Source organism: Littorina saxatilis, linkage group LG1, assembly GCF_037325665.1.
Source record: "Littorina saxatilis isolate snail1 linkage group LG1, US_GU_Lsax_2.0, whole genome shotgun sequence".
NCBI lineage: Eukaryota > Metazoa > Mollusca > Gastropoda > Littorinimorpha > Littorinidae > Littorina > Littorina saxatilis.
In genome coordinates, this window is record NC_090245.1 from 98552713 (window position 1) to 98564047 (window position 11335).

Below are 11335 nucleotides of genomic sequence, written 5' to 3' on the forward strand. Positions count from 1 at the left end.
TAAAAAAAAGACAGACAGTCAGACCGACGGACGGACGGACGGACGGACGGACAAACAACCAGACGGACACACAAACAGGACTGACGGCCAGCCAGCCATACAAACAGACAGACAGACAAACAGCCAGATAGAAAACTGATTCACTACACACACTTCACTAAACCTTTTGCCCGGCCTGCACCTTTAAGTCGATTACCCATCATTACTTAATCACTGTGCGTGCTCTGCCCCAGTTTATTAACTCCACAACTTCAAAGACGCCATAGCTGTCATGCTGCGCAAGCTTAGGAAACAGCAACGCCTTCAATGATTTGTTTCTACCCTTCAAAGTTAACCTACGACAGTTTGAAGGCATCGCCTAGCGCCACCGTCACCAAAGAGTAAGCAGCACAGAACAGTCTTCGCAGTTCCCGAGGATCCTGGGCAGCATTTGGATCATGTTGATGATGTGCCGTGACACTGACTTTTTCCTTCAGTCGGAAGCGACGCTACTACGCAGCCAATCTTAGAACAAACATGTTTGTGTAGCCATCATTTGTATCGGGATTCCGACCGCCGAATATTTACCTCTAGTCAACATGCAACAGCTTGCGGGGGGAGATATGTTGACGACGAGTATACTCCTGATGTCTGGTGATGGTGGCGGTGTGGCCATGGTGGTCAATGGATGAAGGTAATGCACTTCTGGCGCGTGCTAGTTTGTTGTGATGTAAGAGGGTACTGTGCGGGGGGCTTTGAGTTTATGAAGAGTGTTTGGGCAGATATGTCCAGGATTTGAAGGTGGTTGTACCCCCTTTGTTGAGGTGTTTCGCAGGACAACATTATCTTTGAGCGTTGCTTCAAATTAAAAGCATTGGTAAACTGTGCTTTAGACTACAACACTTCCAAGCACAAATATTTTCATTGACGGAAACACCGATTTTATTGTGGAAATTCAATCAGGAATTTGCCTTTTATTTTGTCCAACACGGCGAGAGGACAAGCCTTCAGCATGTCAAGGTTCTCATCCTTTTCACTACAAAACTGCTATTTGCAAAATTAAAAATATCTGAAACGTCGCTGTCTTGACTTTTTTCTACTGCCACAATCTACGCTTGCCGCTTCTATCACAAAAGGAAACTGTACAACCCCGGCGACAAAGAATGCATTACAGAGGAGAACGTTTTGCTTTGAATAAATGCCATTTCGTTATAGGCAGAAACCCAGTTGTTGCGACCAAAGCTGTACAATGGAACCTCCCTTTTAAGACCCACCTCCCCCCCCCCTTCCCCCCCTTCCCCCCCTCCCCCCCCCCCCCCCAATTTAAACCCCCTCCATTTCAAAACCCTGCTTTCTCAATCTTTCAGTTAATAACCACTGTATACATGTAAATTAACCCCCTTTTTCAGCACCCTCCTTTTTACATTTAGTCAAGTTTTGACTAAATGTTTTAACGTTGACCGCGAATCAAGATGAGGGTCTGGTGTATGTATGTGTGTGTGTATGTGTGTAGATATGATAGGTTGTATTCAAAACAAGCTCAGAAAGTTAACAAGAATACAGAAAAGCGCGCTTTCCTGCTTAGCGCAATACGCTACCGCGCTATTCTGGCTTGTCAATTTGACTGCGTTTCGCACGTGAAAAGTGAGCGATTTCCTTCTCGCGGGGATTGACGAAGCTGTATTGTCTTGGTAAAAAAAAATGCAGTGCGTTCAGTTTCATTCCGTGAGTTCGACAACTTGACTAAATGTAGTGATTTTGCCTCAAGCGACTTTTTTCTCAGACTTTTGAAGGTCTTAAAATGGGGGTTCCACTGTATACATCATCATTCTCCTCCGCGCTGTCCGCCCGACATCATCATAGCAGAAATCCCTGTGCAGATAAAAATCATAACTCTGAATAATCTCCCAGCATAATTCTTCGCCATCCCTCAAGCCACCCCAACCTACTCACCCACTTGAAAAAAAAAGACGGCCAGATTTCAATCCGAGGAGAGGAGGGTAGAAGATTATCAGCGCAGGTTAGTTTACCGGGCAGATAACACCCTCCTGCATCCAGCGCATCTTCTGACAACGCTCGCCTTTGAAGTGTCGGGGAATAAAGTATGATGGCAATGCAGGAGGGAAGGAGAAGATAGTATTAGGGGGGGGGGGGGTATATGGGGAAGGGGTAGGATGGTTCTTTGATACAATTTTGGGGTAGAAGTTAGGACAGAGATTTTGAAGTAACGGATTCATTCTGGAGGAAGGAGTTGGGCGGGGGGGGGGGGGGAGGGGGCTGGGGGGTATGTTAGGCATGGGATTTGGGGATTGCAGATTTGAGAGTCAACATCTCGCCCTGTCTTTGGGGCGGCGACGATAGACTGCAGTATTGGTGTTAGTGGCACGTGCATATTTCCTTGGCCACTTGGTTGTCATGCAGCGTGGTGAGATTTTTGATGTCATATTGGGTGTTTTTTGGGTTCTCTGTGGGTTTTGTGTGTGTGTGTGTGTGTGTGTGTGTGTGTGTGTGTGTGTGCCTGCCTGGCTGCCTGCGAGCGTGCGCGTGTGTGTCCGTGTGTGTGTTTGTGTGTGTGTGTGTGTGTATGTGTGTGTGGGAGTGTGTGTGTGTGTGCGTGCGTGCGTGCATGCGTGAGTGTGTGCGTTTGTGCGTGTGTGCGTGCCTGCCTGGCTGCCTGCGAGCGTGCACGTGTGTGTCCGTGCGTGTGTGTGTGTGTGTCCGTGCGTGTGTGTGTGTATGTGCGTATATGCTTCTTCCTGATACATGTGCTTTCTTTTACAACGAATGTATGTAGTTATTCATGTATTATGCATTAGTTCATTTCATCATTATGCTTTCTTGTTTGCTTGCAATGCGGTTTGTTTTTCTTTTCTTTTTGGATGCAATTTCAATCAAAAACACCCCTTGTGCAAACGATATCTTTAGGTCAAACAAAAATATATGTTGCTGGTTCAGGGTAACCCGGCCGACCCTATTTTTTTACCCGCCGACCCTAAAGCTTTTTTTTATATTTCTTAAAAAAAAATCCAAACAAACAAACACTCTGGCACATTTTGCGTACCATACCAGGACTGCTTGGCCTAGATAAAAAATGTCCACCAAATACCCGTTTGACTTGGAATAAAGGCCGTGAAAGGTGAATGCTCGCCTAATAGGCTACTGAGCTTTACTGGCCGATGTGAATGCGTTATATATTGTGTGTAAAAAATGTCTGTTTGTCTGTCTGTCTGTAAAAAATTCCATTTCAAACGGCAGAAATTAATATGTAAGCGCCTAGGGCTATATCTAGATTAGGCGCATAAAAATGATCACACTAATGATAATAATACCGAGATTAAAAAAATGAAATATTAAAATAAAAAAAAGCCGACCTACCGACCCTATTTTTTTGGGTCATGTTACCCTAAACCAACATATATTTTTGGTTTGGCCTTATTTGTTGTATTCAATGTTTATGTTTCGTCTAAAGATGCACACTGGATACAGGCACTTTGTTAGCCGTATGGTGTTGTTAACGGGCATAATATTCAAACGTGCTTCAGCGATTCAGTGACTGCACACTCTCTGAAACGTTCACATTTTATCCTACGGAGCAGGGAAAGGTAATAATAATAATAATATTACATAATATTTCTAGAGTGCATGTATCCTGGGTTAAACCCAGCTCAGGGCGCTTTACAATAATTTTGAAATATACACGCACAAAAACGTACAATTGTTTCTATCTCATTCACACAATTATAAATTATAACAACTGCACACTGAAATAATACTTTCTGGTTTGTTTGTTTGTTTGTTTGCTTAACTTAACGCCCAGCCGACCACGAAGGGCCATATCAGGGCGGTGCTGCTTTGACATATAACGTGCGCCACACACAAGACAGAAGTCGCAGCACATGCTTCATGTATCACCCAGTCACATTATTCTGACACCGGACCAACCAGTCCTAGCACTAACCCCATAATGCCAGACGCCAGGCGGAGCAGCCACTAGATTGCCAAGTTTAAAGTCTTAGGTATGACCCGGCCGGGGTTCGAACCCACGACCTCCCGCTCACGGGGCGGAAGCCTTACCACTAAGCCACTTTCTGGTATTGAAGTTGTGTTCAGGAAAAACAAAAAAACTGCATAATATACATACATGCAGGAATGTATGCTGACGGACTGACAGACTGACAGACGGACAGGTCGCTCAACCCACCTTGAGCACAGAAACAATAATTTTGAAAGAGAACACGATCTCTCTCTCTCTCTCTCTCTCTCTCTCTCTCTCTCTCTCTCTCTCTCTCTTCTCTCTCTTTCTCTCTCTCTCTCTCTCTCTCTCTCTCTCTCTCTCTCTCTCTCTCTCTTCTGGTCACCCCCTCTCTCTCCCTTTCCGAATTCTCTTCCTCCCTCCCTCTTCCCCCACTCCCTTACCAGTCCTGCCCCCCCCCCCCCCCCCCACACACACACACACCCATCACCTTATTCATTCCTCCGACAGGGGTAGTTTTATCCGTGGAATCTGAAGCCGGCGATGGAGAATATGCCGTGTACATTGCCCCACCATGGCTGGCACTGTTGTTGGCTTTGGTATTGGGCCACCCCGCGAGTTTAGACGAAAGTCAACACAACTTGTGCCTTTCTGTCAAACACCTTTCATTTGGTGAAATAGAGAAACCGAGGAGAGAGAGAGAGAGAGAGAGAGAGAGAGAGAGAGAGAGAGAGAGAGAGAGAGAGAGAGAGAGAGAGAGAGAGAGAGAGAGAGAGAGAGAGAGAGAAAGAGTAGAGAGAGGGAGAGAGAGAGAGAGGGTAGAGAGAAAGAGAGAGAGAGAGAGAGAGAGGGGGAGAGAGAGACAGAGAGAGAGAGAGAGGGAGAGAGAGAGAGAGAGATTGAGATTGAGACAGAGACAGAGACAGAAGAGAGAGAGAGAGACAGAGACAGAGACAGAGACAGAGAGAGAAGAGACAGAGACACAGAAACGGAGAGAGCTGTCCGTACTAATAAGCCGAGCCTACAAGGCCTTACTAGATTTCGATGTTTCGGAAACCTTTTTTTTTTTTCGACAGTGGCATTTCACATACTTATTTTCAACATGGGTTAATTTCTATGTTTGTTCGCCCGATCTATTTACAGCCCGTGCTTACTGTCATACCCGGTTTACGTTTAAATATGTCTGTCTTCGTTTTAACCTTGTGTATATTCACATTTTCTTCCAGAGGACATGAGTTTCAAGTCACTTTTCTTTTTCTTTTGAAAAATGTCAAGACGACGTTTTTAGAAACTGCAGAACAGTGTGCTTATTTCCTCCACGCTTCTCTAGTTTTTCTCTCCCCTAGTAGGCTAGGCTAGTGCCAGTGGCTTTCAGCTTTCAACCTTTCTCTTTCAGCCTTCTCGGGTTCTGCTGGCGCCGCTTGGTATGACAGTCGCCGCGCCTGCCGATACCCCCTTTCTCTGCTTTCCTCTTGTAAAATATACTCAATTTTCCCTGTTAGGATTTTTAATAAAAACATAATAATATTAACTAGTAAAACAAAGATTCAGCTTCTCGGTATGTGTTGAAAAATCCCACCAGGAAGACATTTTCAAGTCACTATCCCCAATATTTATTTTCCCTTTAAAAATGTCAAGGCGATTTTTTTTTAGAAACTGCACTACAGTGTTCTTATTTCCTCCACGCTTCTCTAGTTTTTCTCTCTACTAGTAGGCTAGGCTAGTGCCAGTGGCTTTCAGCTTTCAGGCTTTCTCTTTCACCTTCTCGGGTTCTGCTGGCGCCGTTCGGTATGACAGTCCCCGCGCTGCCGCTACCCCCCTTCTCTGCTTTCCTCTTGCCGCGCGGCCAAAGCAAACTTTTGATGCTTATCTCCCTCTCCCTCGCCGCTTTTTCAACAAATCTCAATGGCCGTCTATCTCCTATTTACATCTGCGCCCATTAGGCCTCGGCTCTGGCTTTTTGATTGGCTGTTTGGTTTGGTGGTGGTGTGCAGTGGAGGTGGTGGTGGTTAAGGGGGGGGGGGGGTGGGCGAGGATGGCGGGGGAGGGGGAGAGGCATTGTGGTTTAGGCTGTCATTGTGGTGAGAGGAAGAGATGGGGGTGGTTAAGGGAGGGGGTGGGGGTGGGTGAAAATGTATTTGTTGTACTGAGATTGAGGGGATGGATGAGTTTCAAAATAAAAAAAATTGACGAGCAATCAAGCAAGCAAGCAACCAAACTACCAAGCAGGCAATCCATCTAACCGTCCATTCATCCATCCCCCCATCAATCAATCCGGTCAGTCAGCCTGCCAGTCAGACATCGATCAGCAAACAAAGCAGATGACTAACTGTTAGGAAAATACGGAGATAACGGTTGAGAAAAACAAATCATAGGGAAGTAAAAATGACAAATGCTGAAATAATTCAAAAATTAACTTCAATAATAACTGCCGTTGATTGTGAAGATACAAACGGGAGTCTGACTCAGTGAATTCACATTTGGAAATGTTACACCGACCGAACAGTGTTAAAGGACTCTTGTTTAAGTGAGTGATAGTTATTAACTGAATTAAACCAAACCTTTTCAACAGCAGAACACACAGCCTTAATAATACTGAGAGAAAAAAAACCACAACCTGTGAAATAATACAAATATCGATTTATTTGTGTGAGACAGTTATTGCAGATGCCAATCTTTTTTCAAAAACACTTACAACGTCTAACACCAGAGTAGACAGCCATAAAAAGCAACAACTGTATACTGTTTAGCAAGAATTCAGGTCAAAATTATTAAATACATAATAAAGAAATAAATGAATGAATAAGCCTAACTGAATAGATACAATAATACATAAACGAATCAATAAATGAGTAAGAATATAAGTAAATATATGATTAAATGACCAACGAATTGTCTATCTGAATAAGTAAATAACTACTTCTTTTTTTTTAAAGCTGAAAGGAAACAAACAAGAAAGAAAGAACGAAAAAATGATTGAACAAAGAACTAAATAAAAAATGATTGAACAAAGAACTAAATAAAAAATGATTGAACAAAGAACTAAAAAAAAATGATTGAACAAAGAACTAAATAAAAAATGATTGAACAAAGAACGAAAAAATGATTAAACAAAGAACTAAATAAAAAATAGACGCAACACGTTTTGCGGAAAGAAGCACACACAAAAATCCAACGAATGAATAAATCGATTGATTGATAAAGAAAAATCAATCAATCAATAGAAAGATCGATAAATAAGTGTCAGCATATCAAGGAATAATCAGTACATTTCTCTAACGTACACATGCAATCAATCAATCAATCAATCAATCAATCAATCAATCAATCAATCAATCAATCAATCAATCAATCAATCAATCAATCAATCAATCAATCAATCAATCAATCAATCAATCAATCAATCAATCAATCAATCAATCAATCAATCAATCAATCAATCAATCAATCAATATGAAGCAGATGCAAAAGAAAAGACATGACCACAAAACAGCATTGCTGCCAAAGCAGAACAGATTTCAAATTAAAAGAAAACGTCTAGGGAAAACAAGAAATGTGATAACATTTTTGAGAAACGCGAATAGCAACATAAGACATGTACGGTCGAAGCATTATTAATAAACGAACAGAGAAATAGAAAATAGACAGATAAATAAGTAGGTTCAATAGTAAAAAGAAAGAAAAAGAAAAGAAAAAGAAAAAAAAAGATTAGATATGTTAATGATCATTTGAAATCGCCGAATAAAGAGATACACAAAAAATTATACGCAAATGAATGAGTAAATTCATTAAAAAAAAATGCATAAATGATAGATTAGATATGTTAATGATCATTTGAAATCGCCGAATAAAGAGATAAACAAAAAATATACGTAATTGAATGAGTGAATTCATAAAAAAATGCATAAATGAATAAATGCACTCATACATAGGCTTAAATAACTGAACACATGAATAAATAAATCAACACATAGTTATATAAGTAACAAAATAAATAAACGAATGAAAAAATAATGAATGAATAATTAATTGAATAAATCAATCTATCAATCAATAAATATATAAATGAATAAATACATAAATACATGAATACATGAATACATAAATACATAAATACATAAATACATAAATACATAGATAAATATTATTTTGATAATGACCATCAAAACAGAACATTGAATTTGACCCAAATGTCCCAAAAATGAGTTTATTAATAACAACCAAAAGAAAACAAATCAACAAAACCACACAAAAAGAAACAAAGCCACGAAAGAAAGAAAGAACAAACGAACGGACAAACAAACCCCAAACAAACAAAGAATCACATAAATTAGCAAACAAAAAACCAACCAAGCAAACAAAAACGTTCTGACAAAACGGGCAGACGGACGGACACACGGACGGACACACGGACGGACCGATGGACAAACAACCACTCAGCCAAATTATAGTAAATACAAAACAAAATAATCTACCCCTCTCATCCTCATTCTGCAGGATTGAACAGCGACCCTTCAGACAGATTGAGAGACAGACACACAGACACAGAAACAAGCAGACAGACATACAGACACACAGACACAGAAACAAGCAGACAGACATACAGACACACAGACACAGAAACAAGCAGACAGACATACAGACACACAGACACAGAAACAAGCAGACAGACATACAGACACACAGACACAGAAACAAGCAGACAGACATACAGACACACAGACACAGAAACAAGCAGACAGACATAAAGACACACAGACACAGAAACAAGCAGACAGACATACAGACACAGAAACAAGCAGACAGACATACAGACACAGAAACAAGCAGACAGACACACAGACACAGAAACAAGCAGACAGACATACAGACACAGAAACAAGCAGACAGACACACAGACACAGAAACAAGCAGACAGACATAAAGACACACAGACATACAGACACACAGACACAGAAACAAGCAGACAGACATACAGACACACAGACACAGAAACAAGCAGACAGACATACAGACACACAGACACAGAAACAAGCAGACAGACAAAAAACAAACTATCAAGCGAACGGAAAAACATCACAGGGGTGGAAAACGCAGCTACTGACAATGTAGAGTCTTCTCTGAGGCTGGTGATTAAAGCAGATAGGCTGAACTTACTTAGAGTAAGAGATACATAAAGAAGTAAACACACATAGAAAATACTAACACATACGTAAACTTCAGATCTGAAGTAAACAAACACAGAAAACACAAACACACACAAAAACACACGCAAACTTCAGATCTGATTCAGATATCTTCTCCAACAACAATATTTGGCGTAGTTCTCACAGCAGTAAGATTTTATTGGCAGTGGTTTCACCGAAAACACAAACACACACGCAAATTTTAGATCTGATTCAGATTTCTTCTTCAAAAACAATATTTGGTTTCATTCTCACAAACAGCGTCAAGATTCCAGTGGGAGTGGTTTCACACGCAGACATATCGCCTCTCCTCGACACGCCTGATACGTGTACGGTATGACACTGCTGACACCAGTCAAACCAAGCGAAGATGCCTCCAATTCATTCGCCCTGCCAAAAGTTAGTCCACCAGAACTGCGTATTTCCATTATTAGATTAGTGAGACCTTCATCCAGGCTGGACTGTTGGCCGCTTACCTGTGCTTACCTGAGCTTTACTTTTACGTATACCTGCTTACTTACTTACCTACCTGTGTGCTGTGTCTGCGACTGGCATGCAATGGACAGGTAACAGAGATAAACGAGATGAGGGTTTAGTACTGAGCGGGAGGGAAGACGGTCTGTTGTTGATGAGTCGTCGCTCTAGCTAGCTCTGTGGACAAGAAGCACTCACGGTCAGACATCACATTCTATTTACTATCTCTCAAGTGACCGCATTAAGGGTGGTTACAGTTTGACCACTTGGGCAGAAAAGCGCGCTACGGAATCGATTTCTGATGCACTTTGCGCTCTACTGACTAGCAACTCCGACGCACGAGCGCGCGTGCACGCACGTGCATGTTTTCACTCCTCCCTCCCTCCCTCCCCTCGCTCCAATGCTCAGGAGACGGCGTTTCTACCCCTCCCCTTTTAGTGTAAGGTTCCTGGATGGTGGTCACAAAATGTCACGCAGAACAGCGCGATTTGTATGGGGTTGTCATGCCAAACGCGCTTTTGCGGGCAGGTAGGTAAGTTTTGCACTTACCCCTGGCATTCTGTGTGCGGGTCACTCACATTTACCTCCTACCAACACACGTCCATTACCTACAGGTGGTAGCCATGGCAATAGTGGTGGTCGGTGGTGGTGGTGGTGGTTGGCGGGATGAAGGTGCTGGAAGCCAAGACCAGAGACCGCAGACTAAGTTTAAAGTGAAAGCTACGACATAGTGCTGATAATTAATTATAGGATTATGATCATACAAATCGAGCTCATTTCAGGCATTAGTATAAATTGATGCATTTTTCTGTTGCAGGTAATTGTGTTGTGTTGAATTGCATTGTATTGTGTTGTATTGCATGGTATGGTATGGTATTGTATTGTATTGTATGGGAAAGTATGGTATGGTATTGTATTGTATGGGAAAGTATGGTATGGTATTGTATTGTATTGTATGGGAAGGTATGGTATGGTATGGTATGGTATGGTATTACATTGCATGGCATGGCATGGCATTGTATTGTATTGTATTGTATTGAATGTGTTGTGTTGTGTTGTGTTGTGTTGTGTTGTGTTGTGTTGTGTTGTACTGTACTGTACTGTACTGTACTGTTTTGTATTGTACTGTACTGTACTGCACTGCATTGCATTGCATTGCATTGTATTGTATTGTATTGTATTGTATTGTATTGTATTGTATTGTATTGTATTGTATTGTATTGTATGAGGGAAAGTAGTTTTTGGTGTGGGTGAACTATATTTCCTTAGTTCGTACTCGTTTATCTATCATCTTTACCACTTGTTTTATCATTCGTTCGGAAACATCTTCAGGCAGTCATTTTCATACTGATTTCACCAGCCGTAACCACATGATTAATCAAAAACATCATTGGAAACAAGAGTTATTTTGTTCTTTTCTGGCCTTTAATTAACTCATAACTCATAACTCATAACTCATAACATTTTATTGATCCAACAAAGGAAATTAAATTAGTCATCAGCACATATAGGTCATTAATTAATAACTATAAAAGAATAAAAGAAGAAAATTCATAAAACCCATGATATAAAAATACCCTTTTTTCTTGCACACCTGACACACCGACACACCAATACACATGCATACATGCCTACATACATACCTACATACATACATACATACATACATACATACATACATACATACATACATACATACATACATTCCATGTTAAAGTGTAGT